Here is a 15,118-nt window from a genome sequence, read left to right as displayed (position 1 = left end):
CCAGTCAAGTCCCCCCACCCCCAACCCCACTCCCCGCCTAGTCCTTCTACAAAATAATTGTTGTTAGTATGAAGTAAGTGACTTTTATATCCAAATGTAGAAAAGAATCCAAAACTCCAGAGGCATCATTCAAAATATGTATGAACCACATCATTGAACCAGTCAAAAAGTGAATGAAAATTTTGCAAAATTCCTTGATTCAATAACGCTTTTGGATATTACATACTATTCATGGTAAAGAAAATAAGAAGAGAAACGACGAGGTATGAATTCCCAGCCTATATTTTGCAGACCACTGCTGTGCAGAGTGTGAATGGACTCCTTGGATGTGTGTAATGCATGTAGGACAGAGAAGTGTCAACAGGCTTTATCACTGAAAGCTTGTGCCATTAGAAGACTTTTTTTCATTTAAACTGAAATGATTTGTGAGCCATGGGGAGGACTACACAACAGCACGAGGACCCATGCCAACAGTCACACAGACTTTCTCAACTATTTCGCAGACACTAACCAGTAGCCAACAATATACCTCCTCTTGATCGAAGGCTGAGAGAAACTGTAGAACGTTGACTATGATGGGATCATAGCTAGAATATGTACATCTTTTCAGTGTGATGTGCTGAGAAGTGGTAAGTGAATACAAAATTCTATTTTTTGCCCTAGCCAGTTTGGCTCAGTGGGTAGAGCGTCGGCTTGCAGACTGAAGGGTCCCGGTCAAGAGCATGTAACTGGCCCTGGTTGGGGTGTGTGCAAGTTGCCTGGCCCTGGTTGGGGTGTGCGCAGGAAGCAATCAATCGATGTGTTTCCCTCACATGGATGTTTCTCTCTGTCCCTCTCCCTTCCACTCTCTCTAAAAATCAATGGAAAAATACCCTCAGCTAAGGATTAACAACAATAACAACAAACCTCTATTTTTTATACTGACATAGAATGGTTTATAAAAAGACATTTTTTGAAGGTGGGATAAACATTTTTGTGTGACTTTATTACTTTAGTTACTTAGAATGACTGGATCTATTTCAAAATTAGAGTCAGCCTCTTGAATTAAATGGAATTTGTCATTCAGAGCTCAAGGACGATCATTTCTAATGTTCAGGACAAGATCTCAGAATTTCTTAAGACCATACTTCAATCATCCTATACAGTAAAGAGCTAATATGCAAATGGTCATCACACCCTCACGCCATCATGCTGTAACGGCTCAGACACTCAACACTGGGGAGAGAGGAATGAGGACCAGCCAGGCACAAATGAACTTGCGAGAGAGGAATGGGGGACCAGCCAGGCTGCAGCCTGGGAGAGGGACAAGCCACCCTCTCACCCCATGGTACCGGATGCCTGTGGCTCTGGCCCAGGCAAAGCCGCTTGCACACGGTCACCTGTGGCTGCAGCCGGCCCGGAGGAGAGAATCCTGGGTCCCGGGTGTGGGGTGAGGCAGAGGTGGTTAGGGGCAATCACGCCAGCAGGAGAGCACTTAGGGGAGATCAGGCCAGTAGGGGAGCAGTTAGAGGTGATCAGGCAGGCAGGCAGAGATGGTTAGGGGCAATCAAACAGGCAGAGGTGGTTAGGGGCAATCAGACAAGCAGGCAGGTGAGCAGTTAGGAGCCAGCAGTCCCAGATTGTGAGAGGCAGTCACACATCCCCTGAGGAGTCCCTGGTTGGAGAGGGTGCAGCTGGGCTGAGGTCCCTCCCAGCCCCCATCTACAAATTTCATGCACCGGGCCTCTAGTATGTATATATATAAAAGCCTAATATGTAATGTGTCCCCTCGGGAGTTTGACCAGGAATTCGATCACACGCTATGACGTGCGCTGACCACCAGGGGGCAGTGTGGAATGAAAGAAGGCCCAGCCAGCAGCCACTAGGGACCCTACCTACCCATGCACAAATTTCATGCACTGGGCCTCTAGTGTGGCTAATGATCCTGTCATTGTCAGAGAAAGAAACTGATGATACATTATTGATGTGTTTCAAAAACCACACCCAGCCGGGGCTCATCATTGATTTTTGACCCATGGCTACCACAAACTATGTAGAAACATTTTCCAAAGATGCATTCAACCAAAGAATGAATGGGCATTCATCTTTCAAGTGGAAAGAGTTTTTTGAAAGTTACGCCTTGCATATGAAGTGCTTCTGTCTACTGGTACATGGAAAGCAATCTTCAGTGATGAATCTATTCCTTGTGAGTCAACGTTTTATTTGAGGATCCAGAACTGTCTAGATATCCTTACAACTATGAATTAAAAAATATCCTTATTTGGCAGGAATAAATAGTAAGGAAATATACTGATTGTGGAACCTGGACATGTCTTAAGCTCTTCACTATCAAGCTGGAGAGAGATAACCTAAAATTGATGCCTTGTGTGCAATAAATGCCCTTGAAGTGGTCTGTGGATACTGAGGAATATACCACTCTACTGCAAATTCTGACCAGGTTTCTGGCTCTTCAGAAAGCCCCATCCCTGGACAGGGAATTACCCTGATCACAGACTTTTGACTAAGTTAACATCAGTCCTCATTCTTACCATTTCTGTTTTCCCCAAGATTGGAACCTCATTATTGATTAAAAAAAAATTAATCCCAATCCAAGGATATGTTCATCGATTTGAAAGAGAGAGAGAGAGAGAGAGAGAGAGAGAGAGAGAGAGAGACATTGATATGAGAAACGTCAATCGATTGTCTCCCACACGCACCCAACTGAGATCAAACCTGCAATCTAGGTATGTGCCCTGCCCAGGAATCAAACCCATAACCTTTCTGGTGTATGGGACGATGCCCCAACCTACAGAGCCACCCAGCCGGGGCTCATCATTGATTTTTGACCCATGACTCCATTTGATTGCTTACTGTGTTCACTACTGGGCCCTGGGTACCCTACTCCACCTACCAGATCGAATATTTTAGAGCCAACTGCTCTAGCTTTGGCGGTAAGATGGACATTGTGTTTCCTGGAGTATGGGCTGCCCATGTGCTCTTTTTGGAGCTCATTATGAAGAAAGACATACTTCTTCCTCACCCCTGTTGGAGCCTTCTATGGGGGGATAGCTCAACTAGTGGAACACACCTGGCCTTAAGTATCAGGTATGTGATCTTTGAAGAAGGAGCTGTTCTACCAGCCTGGCAAAGGTACCAAAAAAGAAGGTGAGGCTAGTTTGCTCTGTATTTCTGTTAATTTTTCTGAATGCTACCAGGTTGATGGTAAAGCTCAGTCTTATACACGTTTATACCCTCTGTGTGTGGCATCTAAAACATACGCAATAAGGGTTTGGACAAATGAATAAATTAATCAAATAACACTTTGCTAACTCCTACCAATGATCTTTTTAGGTTATAACTAGTTGCATGTCATTTTTAATGATAACTCCTTCAGGTTTTGTCTTGCTCTAATTTCAAGCTCATTAATATATGTTTCCAGAACCTTGATGGTAAAACAGAACAATGCCTACCTTCCCGCAGTCTTCCAGCCGAACTTTCCTTCTCTGTCATTTGTTAAAAGAGCAGAGATGCCGCTGCTGTCAATGTAGACACGTTTTATTGGTACATTCTGTGCCCTGAGATGTAATTATTCTGGTTCTGAGCATTTAAATTCACTTAAAGCATATTAAATGCTCTATTATCATTCTCATTTTTCTTCCCGGAAGTGTCCCCTTAAAGATAGCTATTCTACCATTTCTTGTCGGGAATTGTTCCCCCTGGCAGCAAAGCAAAGTGGGAATTGAGTCATTTAACTTTTCTCTTTCATGTGCTAACATTCTAATTTCTGCCCAAAGAAGTGAGTCTGTGCCTTTCTTCGCTTCATTTGTTCTATTATGTACAGCTCTGCCAGCCTCGGCTCTTCCTGGCCACATACTTTTGGGTTCAATACTTGGTTGTTTGGCTATGACTTTCATCTTCAGTATTTTGTACACGTGCTTTTATTTGAAAAACAGAGGCAAGGAGATCCTTTTCATGGTCACGGCCTTAGGTCTCTGAGATTCAGGGTTTGTGCAGAGTCACCATGCTTCTTGACCATGGCTGAGAGGACAAGGGACGGAACCTGGGACACAGGCTCACCTAGCAATCTGGAGCTGAGTCTGACGGGGAGTTGGTCTAGGCCGGCTACCGGAGTGGAGAGATGAGAACCTCAGGAGTTGTGGCCATGGAGCATAATTGAACCGTTCAATGGCTTGGTAAGAGGAAAACAGACGGATGTGTAGAGCGAAGCAAAGACAGTGAACCAAGGACATGAGCTCCTGATGGCTTTGTAAGCCTAGAAGGTCACGGCAAGGTAGTTCTTTGAATTTCAATTTGTGCTCCCTGCTCCTCGCTGTTTGTATTAGGGGGTGGCAGCCAGATCACTGGTCTCCCCTGGACTCTTGATGCGTCAGGGCAGAAAGTCAACTCTGCCTACAGGCGAGCAGAGGAGCATACAGGGCTGTGGGTCAGAGCTAGAGTTCCCATGCCAGGTCAGCTAGCTTAGGAGGGTCTTGTCACTTCCTGGCTGTGAGGCTCTCTTGTCCCATTGGTAAAGGAAGGACAATGCTGTCTACCTCATAGGGCTACAATGACAATTTAATCAAATATGTAAAGCCTTTAGAACATTTACCATCACGTCATACAGGAACTAAGTGCAAGTGACTTTTATTGTCTTAATGTTTTTGGCAAAGCCCTAACCTGACAGAAGACTAGCACAACCTGTCCCAGAGAGTGAACTGGGGAAGAGGAGCCCTCTAAGGATGTGGAGGGGGCGTGTTGAGAGGAAGCGGACCGGGTAGAGTAGATATTGGAATGGCCTCGGAGCACAGCAGTTCCTACAACCTTTGGCAGGGTCCGAGTGTGGGGCTGATCCGCAGAGGGAGGGCTGCTTCTGGACCCTGAGAAAGGACCTGCTCCCACCTTCATCCCAGTCCCACGCCCGGAGGATGGCAGGGACAACAGACTGCTTGGTGCATCTCAATTTCCATTCTTTCCTTCTTCTTTCGTAAAAGAATGCCATGCGTTAGCTGGCCGCCATGCACAGTGGCTGGATCTTTTTATGTGAGGGAAGTAGTTGCCTGTCTTCATCAGGCCATTGCTGTGTCAAGTGCTGTGTGCGGCCCCATTGAATCAGATCTGGCGCAGCAAGAAAGGAGCAGAGCGTTCAGACCTGGAGCACAAATGGGACAACAGGACAAAGGGGTGGAAACCAACTGCTAGCCATTGAACTCCCTTGAACAAAAGTGGCCAGAATGTCCCCCAAGGAACCACATTTTTATATCCCTCCAATCTGGGAAAACGGGAAGATGAAAACCAGATACAAGTTGATGTGGTGTTCTTTGTATATCTGAGTGTTTTGAGATTCGCAACCACCAAAGAGGCTGAGCTGCCCTGGGATTTTGTGATTGGTCCCAGGACTCTTTCATTACATCCCTCTTTACTTGATTATTTTAAAGTCAATTTAAAATGAACTTGCTACTTGCACCCAAATGAATGGTCCCTAAGGCAGACCCTACCTGTGCACCCACATTAACTTCTTAACGTGTCTCATTCTTTCCTCTCTGGCTAAGAATATTTTAAATGATATTGTCAGATTTCATTTTTAGGGTTCTCCTGTCTTAGTTGTTTTGCTTTTTGATGAGTTAGTTTCTGGGATCATGTCGATATTTTGCATCATATTTGACATCTGCATTATCAAAGTTCGAAGTTCAGGAGGTTGGGTGGGAGTTTCTCTCTCCACCCCCTGCTAAGTCCACGTGACCTTCTTTTTTCTTTATCATCATTTCCAGACAAGCAGTTTGTTGTTTCTTACTGATCTAAGTCAAGTCCAGAAGGGTAGTTCTTACTGCTTCTTCTACCTGCTGCACAGGGAACTGTGGGAAAGGCTAACCAAGAACTTATCAGCTGAAATTTTTCCAGCAAAATTAATCTGGGTGGCCCCTAGAATCTTTCAAATGTGGTTTTTACACAGGACATCAGAAGAGATTCTTAGGCCTGGTGTGGGTAGCACCAGGGGACCTTCCTTTGTTACTTAAGCCATGCACAGATCTGGCCTTCTTTGCAATTGGTTGACTGTTAAAACAAGCTGAAGCCAAACCCTGGAGAGATGTAGTTGGGAAAAACACAGAAATGGGCAAGAGAAGCTGAAACTCAGCCCCCCAGCTTGGCTGCTAATGCTGTACAAGCCATTCCAACTTTATTCTTTCCAGCTAGAAAATGAGGACAGTCTTCTCTCTTCTGGCAGCTCATAAAATTGTCTGGACGGTGCTTGGAAATGTAAATAAGTTCTGTCCAAATGTGTGGTTATCATCATGACCTCAATGTGCCCCAAATCCCAGCCTCCCATTTCCATATTAATTATTGTCCGCAAAGGAAGGAGACGAATGGGAACTAGCACCTACTGAGTACCAAGGGTACACCAAGTACTGTGCTAAGGATAATGCAGGTACATTTTCACATAACCCTCCCACTGCCCCAGTGTGGCATCAACAAACATTTTTTTTTCGGGTTCATTTTGCAGACCATGTTCTGGGAATTTCTCACAGTTAATAACTTTCAGAGACAAAATTCAAGTTCTAGGTTCACTCTAAGCTGGTTCATGTTGTAGACGCACAGAGGCCATTGGAAAGAGAGTGAGGGGATGCATAATTGGAATTCCAATAATATCTTATTTGTTTAAGGCATACATTTGTATTCATTTGTTTTCTTCAGTAATTGCAGAATCTTTATGGCATAACATGAATTTATGAAATGGAACTCCAGATAATTTATACATTGGAAATATAAACATAATGTACAATAGCTTATCTTTTCACTGTCATTCAGGAAGCCAATTAGGCCCTAAGTTCATGTCACTCCTCTGCTCAAAGCCCTCCAATGATTTCTCATCCCACTCAGAGTAAAAGGGTCCTACAATGGTCTACCAGGCCCTATGTATTTTTTCTCCTTCAAGTCTTACTTCTTGGTCCTCATTGTTTATCATTCTTCACCAGCCCATTATGCTCTAGCCATCCTTGCCTTCTTGCTAATCTTACTCTAGCCTGCCTCAGGGCCTTTGAATCAGCTGTTTGTTTGTTTTTTCTACTTGGACTGCTCTTTCTCAGATATCCACATGTCTCACACTTTTCCTTCCCTCAAGTCTCTGCACTTATCAGTGAGGACTTCTCTGATCTTCCTTCAACATTACAAGTACCCTCTCTCCCCTCTGCCATCCCATATCTTAAAGAACCCCCTTTCTTCTTGCCACCAGGAAGAAACACACTTCCCTGTAGGACACAGAAAACCTTTAAACAGCCCACAATAGCACAGAAACCGGAAAGGCTTTAGAAATCAATGATCACAACCAGTTCTTCCATTGCACAGATGAAGAAAGGAAGGCTCAGGGAGGGAAGTGACCTGCTCAATTGGGGATGATGAGGCCAACAGATTAGGAGGTGGTGGTCATTGAAAAGACAGTTTACTACAGAGGTGGGTGTGGGAAAGAGGTCACGTTCATTCATTTATTTATTCATCTAACAAATATCTACTTAGGACCTACTCCATGTTAGGATCTTGAGCTACCCTGGTGAATAAAAACCATTTCAGTTGTTTCCTACCTCCAGAGCCCACAGCTTTATGAGGGACGTAGCCATTGAACAAATCATTACATAAACGATGTGAAGTTCAACTGTGACAGCAGTTACGCAGCAGAAGTACTTGGTGCTATGAGAGTATCATTGGGAGTGGGGGGTGTTTTGGGCAGAGAGGCCAGTGAGCACTCTCCTAAAGGAATGATGCTAAAGAAGAGAAGTGAAGAATGACTGACAGGTACCTGGATGAAGACGCCAAGGGCATGCCAGGCAGTGGGGTAGAGTGTGGTGTGAGATGAGGTTAGAAACGGAGGTGGAAGAGAGAGTCTGCACACCCTATAAGCCGTGATAAGAAATTTTATCTTTATCCTAAGAAATGCTGAAGGGTTTATCAGATTCCTATTTCCATTCCTTACACTTAATCGCACTGACAAACAACGTTAAGAATAAGTAATAGAGGAGCAGATTCAATTTCTATTTATATCCATGAAACATCCAAAGGGCAAAAAATAAACTTGGAAAATCAGTCTTCCACTCCCTTACTTTCCTGGTCACCTACACAGTCAAATGCCTCTGGTTTTCTGTGAGCCTGGTTTGCACTGCCCACACACACACACATGCACACAAAACACACAGAAACACACACACATGCACACAAAACAGACACACACAGAGACCCAGACACACATAGAGACACACATACGCAGACACACACATGCACAAAATACACACAGATACACACAAAACAGACACACACACAACACACAGATACACACACACACACACACACACACACACACACACACTTTACACAATGTCTTGACATTCCTGATAGGGGAATAACAGAGTTTATTCTGATTAATCTCATTTAATTCCGATTCATTTACCCACTTGGGTCCTTTGACCTGCAATTACCTGCTGTCAGCATGCTTAAAACAATGCCCACCCTGACTTTGCCAAAACATGGTAAAGCCACGAATAGGCCTCTCCTGATGTGATGAGTGGAGCCCCTCTCCAGCTCCAGAACACGGAGAAGCCCCAGGCGCACTCACCAGCCCCCCTGGAAGTGTTGTGATGCCACCTGTCTGCCTGGTTGAAGGTTGCTCTTCTGTAAGAGCCCTGTTTCTGGCACCTGGGGGTTTGTAGACTCTGGAGTGACTGCCCTTCTCAGAGACTAGCCTTCCACATGCAAATCCACGGATCCAAGCTCTCACCTGCCACCACCTCCTGTATGGACAGCCTACCCTTTGGGCCACGCCCGCTCCAATATCCCCGGGCCAGGTACCAGACAACTGGAGACAGCCCGACCCCAAGCCCTCTGAGACTGTGGCCGTTAGCCAGTCCCAGCCTGCTCACCCGACTCAGGCGAGCCTTCCCTGGGAACCACAACAAAGGCCCTAGCCCCCCTCCCCCTCCCTCTGCCTCTGGACCCCACTGGTGTTTCCCCACTTGGCTCCTTGGTGGGGCTGCCTGCTCCTCTTGGAACTGTCACAAACTGTCTTCCCAATGACCATCACCTCCCGCTCTGTTGGCCTCCTCCTCCCTGAATAATAATAACACCTGCATTTTAAAACATGTCCCCTAGACTCTCCCCTTTCATTCACTCCTGAGAGGGCCCAGGTGAAATCCCTCTGGCCCCTGGGGCATGTGTTCATGGAAAGGTGTGGATTTCGGAGCCTGGCGGACCCCTTACCAGCTGCAGGACTGCAGGCCTTTGGCTTCCCCTTCTTGACCTTCCTCCCCTTGCCCAGAGATGAGGACCACAGCATTCAGCTCACAGGGCTGGCTGAGGGGTAAACAGATAAGGCAGGTCACCCATCTAGCACAGGACCTTGGGCCCAGCAGCTGCTTAACACCCACCCGTTCCCTCCTTCCTCCAGCAATCTGAGAGCCTCCTTTGCTGTCTGCTCTCTGCCTGCCTGGTTTATTGTTCAGTCACCCAGGAATCTTGAAGACAATCCCTGGATGATTTATTGTAAGCTTTTCAACCTTTGCTTCCTCTATTTATTTACCTCCAGCCAACCAGAGCCTTTTATTTTCCCCTTCATGAACCCCTGCAGACGCTGACAGCTCCTGTGTGTGTTTTGATGAACTGCTTGGACCCCGCACTCGGTCTAGCCACGCTCTCCTGCTGACGGCTCCCGGCTGCCCAGAGAGCACAGCACTGGGAGTCGGGAGTGGGGCCCGAGCTCCTGCTCTGACCGCTTCCTCTCATGACCAGGGAGGGGCACAGTGATGGGTTGGCCACTGTAAGCTTTCACTCCACCCTCACCTGTAAAATTAGAATAAACGTGGGACCTGCCTGCATCACAGGGCTGCCCTGTGAGGCTGGCAGGACGACGTAGATGAGAAATGTAAAGTGATGGCACAGGAGTGTTCGGTCTGATTAAGTAACTGAATCAATACTCCCTCCCTTGGGAACTGACCTTTAGCCCACTTCACAATGGACATTCCCTTTCACTTAGACCATATTCCATTTGCTATCACCATTATCCTTCCCCTCTGGACATTTCTAGACTCCAGACCCACTCAGAGAATTCTCTCGCAGAAAAAGCCCTTTAAAATCTCTGACTGTCCGTCCCTGGGGGCTGGTGCCATTTTTGGGCTCCGTCCATCTGGTTTTCCAGATGACCTAATCCTATAAAATAAAAGCCTGATATGCTAAGTGTCCGGTCATCCAGACGGCCATTCAACCAATCAAAATATAATATGCTAATAATATGCTAAGGCCGCTCAACCGATTGCTATGATGTGCATTGACCACTAGGAGGCAGATAGTTGACCGGTCAACCAGTCACTGATGTGCACTGACCACCAGGGGGCAGACGTTCCGATTGGTAGGTTAGCTTGCTACTGGGGTCTGGCTGATTGGGACTGAGCAAGACAGGCCAGACACGCCCTGGAGCCCTCCTGCAGTCCCACCCTGGCTGGCCAACCTTCTGCCCTGATCATGCACCGGTGGGGTCCCTCAGCCTGGCCTGCACCCTCTCACAATCCAGGACCCCTTGGGGGATGTCAGAGAGCCAGTTTCAGCCCGATCCCTGCAGGCCAGGCAGAGGGACTCCACTGGTGCACGAATTTGTGCACCGGGCCTTTAGTAATTTTATAATTCTTTACCACTTTTGGCCTCGTGCATTCATCCCGTGATGACCCTAACAAGTAGGAGGACTGTGATTACACCTACAGGAACACGTGGGCAGCCTCTGCTTTCCTCCTCTGTGCATCTTGTAGTTCCCGGTATCCGTATGTCTTGCCCCTCTCACCTCAGCCTCTCATTGCCCAGATTCCCTTCTCCATCCCATCCCCACCCCTGACCTTCCTTTGTCCCTTCTCTAGAGGATTCGTGGAGGAAACATCTCTAAAGGGTGTGCATGTCCTATGTCCCATGGGCTGTCTATCTCATGTAAATTTCTTAGTCCTTCTTAAGTAGCCGTCCTTCAGGTCATCACTGGACAGATGAACAAACGGAGGTTCAAAAGGATGCAATAACTTGCTGGTAATCGCCCCCGACCCCCACCCCCACTCCCACCCCGGATTCCAAATGAGGACTTTTTTGAGTCTGAGCTCTTGGCTACTATATCTTCCCCTCCAGGCAATAAATACAGGGTGTCCCCAAAATATATATACACTTTGAATAATTATTAATTCCAATGGACTAAAGCTGAAAAGAAACATCAATGTATACACTTTTTGGGACACCTTATGTTTATCGAGCATCTACTGTGCGCTGGGCACAGCGCTATGTGCTGGGGATGCAGTTTCTTCCTTTAAAAAAAAAGCAGTTTCCAAAGGACCACCCTCAGGTCACATCATAGAAACGGTCCCATTCAGCCCGTCACAGGAGGGGGATGCATTCCCGGGGCCGGTAATGCTCCATTCTCGCACCCGAGTCCCCGGTGGTTTCTGTGTTCGCCTTCCACACTGAACCTTCTCGATGCCTGTGGGCTGCAGCCAGCACACCCAAAGGTTCTCTCTGAATGCTGGTTGCATTTGGTTAAAGGAAAAGAACATGCCCGCCTCACCCTGGGGAGAGAGTGAACACAAGGGAACCAGAGGAGAGATGGTGGAGGGAGAGCTGGGAGTAGACGTGCCATGAGACGGAGAGGTTTCTCCTTTCAAAAATGTCTGTGTTTCCCAATGAAATGGTGGTTCCAATCATGTTGGGACCGCACCTTGTAGGGCACGGCTATAGGGTTAAGCCTCGGACTGACCTTTTGGCAAAGCCACAGACAAGTCCCAGCTTAGAGGGCACAGTCCCCTGAGCATAATTAGGCTTGACCTTATGACGCTCCCTAGATCTTATCTGGGAAGCTACAGGGCTGAGGGAGATGTAGCAAGTGCTGTCAGAACAAGTGAAACTCACAAGATCACTGTAACTATGGTGACCACTACCTTGTTTACCTCTGGCTATAAAATAAAGGCTCAGCTTGCCTCTGGATCTCTCTCTGTGGCCTCAGCCAGGCACAGGAAGATCCACCTAGACCAGGGGTGGGCAAACTTTTTGACTCGAGGGCCACAATGGGTTCTTAAACTGGACCGGAGGGCCGGGACAAAAGCATGGATGGAGTGTTTGTGTGAACTAATACATGTTAACACTACTGCTGGTGAAGGAGCGGAGGGGAGAGCAAGAGAAGCCTCCACTCTTTCGGCTCCGCGGGCCGGATAGAACAGCCGAACAGGCCGGATCCGGCCCGCGGGCCGCAGTTTGCCCACGGCTGACCTAGACCCAGCTTATTCTCTTTGTCTGTCATTTCTTCATCTTTTTGCTGCCCTCACTCAGGCTTTCAAACCCTTGGCTGAGCTGGCTCAGCACATGCCTGGCATCGCCCAGGCCTGGCATCACTTCAAATAAGAGCAGGCTAGTCTCTGAGATGTCTTGTAAGGTACAGTGAGCATGTCTGAGCGACCCTTTGGGCTGGACAGGCTGCCGGGCATGGGACATGGTGGCCGCCCCTCTCAGGCGGCACCCAGTCCCGCCTGGAGAGAGGGGTGATCATGTGGTGTGTGGCAGGCAGAATGCTGAGGTGGCAGAAGGTGCCTGCCCTGGTGTGCATGCCCTGTATCACCCGCACCCCTTGTATGGGGGCAATAAGATGGGATGTCGCCTCCATGACCGTGTCACCTTAAGTAAGTCTGTCTTAGCAGATGGAGGAAGGGGCTCCCCTGCTAGCTTTGAGGAAGTGCACCCCTGCTGTGGAGAGGACCATGTGACAGGGAATGGCGGGGGTCCTCTAGGAGCTGAGAATGGCCCTGTGCCTACAGCCACCAAGGAAGCCGGGCTCTCGGTTCTACACGCACACGGGACTCCGCTCTCCCAACGGTGACCTTGGAGGAGGATCCTGAGCCCCAGGTCCGGACCACAGCATGGCGGGGACCTTGACTGCAGCTGCTGAGACCCTGGTCAGGGTTCCTGCCAACTCACACCTGCAGTCCTGACCCACAATTTGTTACACTGCATTCAGAAACTGACATCCCCTCTAGAGACATGAGAGGCACAGTGAAGGGCCTGTTATAAGCCATGGCGTCTCCTCCCCCGTCGGGGGAAGGTGAACTCTGGGGCCAAACTGCCTGGGTTAAATCTTGCACTGCTACAGACTGTGTGACTTTATGCAAAGTACTTAACCTCTCAGTGCCTCAATTTGCACCTTTGTAAATGAGTCTGGTAATATTTACTACTTAACTAACTTACTAGATGTAAAACACTTAACACTGTCACTGATGCACAGCCAGTACTACTCAAGTGCTTCCTAACGTTGTTACCAAATCAAAAACCAAAACGAAGCTGTGTTTAGAATCACAGAAGATCAAGAGTCTCTTATCAGAGACATAGACACTGAGCTCCAGAGAGAAGAGTCTTGTTCAGGCCAGAGGGAGAGCTCTACATTCAGAAACGGTGTTTAATCCTGAAGCTAAAGGCTCTGAGAAGCACACAGGATAGAGTCTCTAACCCATTCCTGGGGACACCAGGGTCAGCGTCAGGCCTCTCCATGCTGGTTTAGCAAGAATCGGGCTGAGCACTTAAATCAGGTTCACAAGGGTCCCCTTACCCTTGATGTCTCCTCCTAGTAATTTTCCATCCTCCACTCCCAACAGGGGTAGCGCGCTCTGTAGCCAGTGCCACTCAAGTGTTCAATAATCTGTGGGGAGGGTGGACAGGCTAATGAACTAGCTAATGTGGGTCCATCTATAATGAACTCGGAGAGAAGAAGGTAAGACTTCTCATTGTTGTTTTATCTTTTACATCTGGGTAACTAAAAGCAACTTATAACTATAAATAAGCTACATCCATTCTAATCTACAAAGCAATTCAATGAATGAATACATCTTAAAAGTTGTTAGAAGATGTTTAAGCAGATAGAAAATGATCCCTTTTGTTTTCTGGTGATAGGGCAACCACCTGGGGCTAGTGACGTGTCCTATGATACCAGGTACTGCCCCAGGGTCCCACCTGTGGGACTAGCTCACCAATGCATTGCATACACATCAATGGGGAACCTTCCGCGTCCTGGCTTTAACACTATCTGCCATCAAACTTTATAATGTATTGTATAATATAATGCACTCGAAAGGTTACATACACATATATACTAGTACCTAGTCTATGAATTGGCCTGCTTATGTAACCCATTTCTCAGTCAGAACACTAAACTAGCAAAACAACTGTCCATACTCTTCAAAAATGTCCCTGTCAAGAAGTGTAAAGAAAGACCAAGGCATTGTTCCTGATTAGAGACTACAGACGACTAAACACAATATTTGAACTTGAATTGGACCCTGGAATCGGGGTGCAGAATGGGATGGAGGTCATTTCGAGTTCAAGATAGACATACAATACGCAGGTGCGGCCACGTGTGTGCATGTGTGTACCAGCTCCCCTATGAAGACATTATTAGAACATTTGGCAAACTTTGAAAGTAGACTGTGTGTTAGACTATAGTCTGGTATCAACGTTAACTTTCTTGCACTGGACCCTTGCATTGTAGCTCTATAAGATAATGTCCCTATTTTTTTTTTTTTAAAATACATATTCAGATTTAAAGGGGCACGGCACCTACAATTCACTCTCAAATGCTTTAGAAAAAATACTGTAGACAGAGATACGAGGCATATGTGACTAAATGTAACACCTGGTGAATCTGAATGACGGGCATCAAAGTTATTGGTGTTATTTGTGACTCTTCTGTTTGAAGCTATATAACAATAAACTGAAATTGTTTGCATGAATGTAATAAGGCGAAACCTACCTTAGAATTACCTCTTCACTTTTCAGCTATCTAGGTAACTGTCCATCACATGAGAGCTGACCAGGCCTGGTTCACTGTCGTCTCCACAGTGCTCATCGCAGAGCGGACGCACATTACTATTTGTGGCATGCAGAAAGAAATAATGATGACTGCAAGGAAACTGTTCTGATACCGCCCTTCCTGTCTTCCTTCGCAAGCACAGCAGCACAACTTACCCAGGAATCCGTTGAAGAGTTTTGCTCTGAGCAAGCTCTGTCAATCATTTCATGACATCATCCCAGCCTCACTGATCAGGTGGTCTTGGTACCACGCCTTGGGAGCACTTCCCAGAACTTCATTCCAGAAGAT

At 47.0% G+C, this 15,118-nt stretch overlaps 1 long non-coding RNA gene across 1 annotated transcript in view; it reads left to right on the top strand.

Moving 5' to 3' along the window:
- LOC102767411 overlaps positions 1 to 14,874 on the top strand; it is a 32,087-nt gene extending 17,213 nt beyond the window's left edge. The window contains exons 2-3 of the long non-coding RNA XR_435959.2: positions 504 to 629; positions 14,797 to 14,874. This is a non-coding gene — a long non-coding RNA (uncharacterized LOC102767411). The remainder of the gene's footprint in view (positions 1 to 503; positions 630 to 14,796) is intronic.
- The last annotated feature ends 244 nt before the right edge of the window (positions 14,875 to 15,118 follow it).

The sequence above is a fragment of the Myotis davidii genome, unplaced genomic scaffold (genome assembly GCF_000327345.1).
Source record: "Myotis davidii unplaced genomic scaffold, ASM32734v1 scaffold120, whole genome shotgun sequence".
In the NCBI taxonomy this organism is placed as follows: Eukaryota; Metazoa; Chordata; class Mammalia; order Chiroptera; family Vespertilionidae; genus Myotis; species Myotis davidii.
The sequence above is the reverse complement of the archived record's forward strand: the minus strand, read 5'-3'. Positions and strand labels throughout refer to the sequence as shown.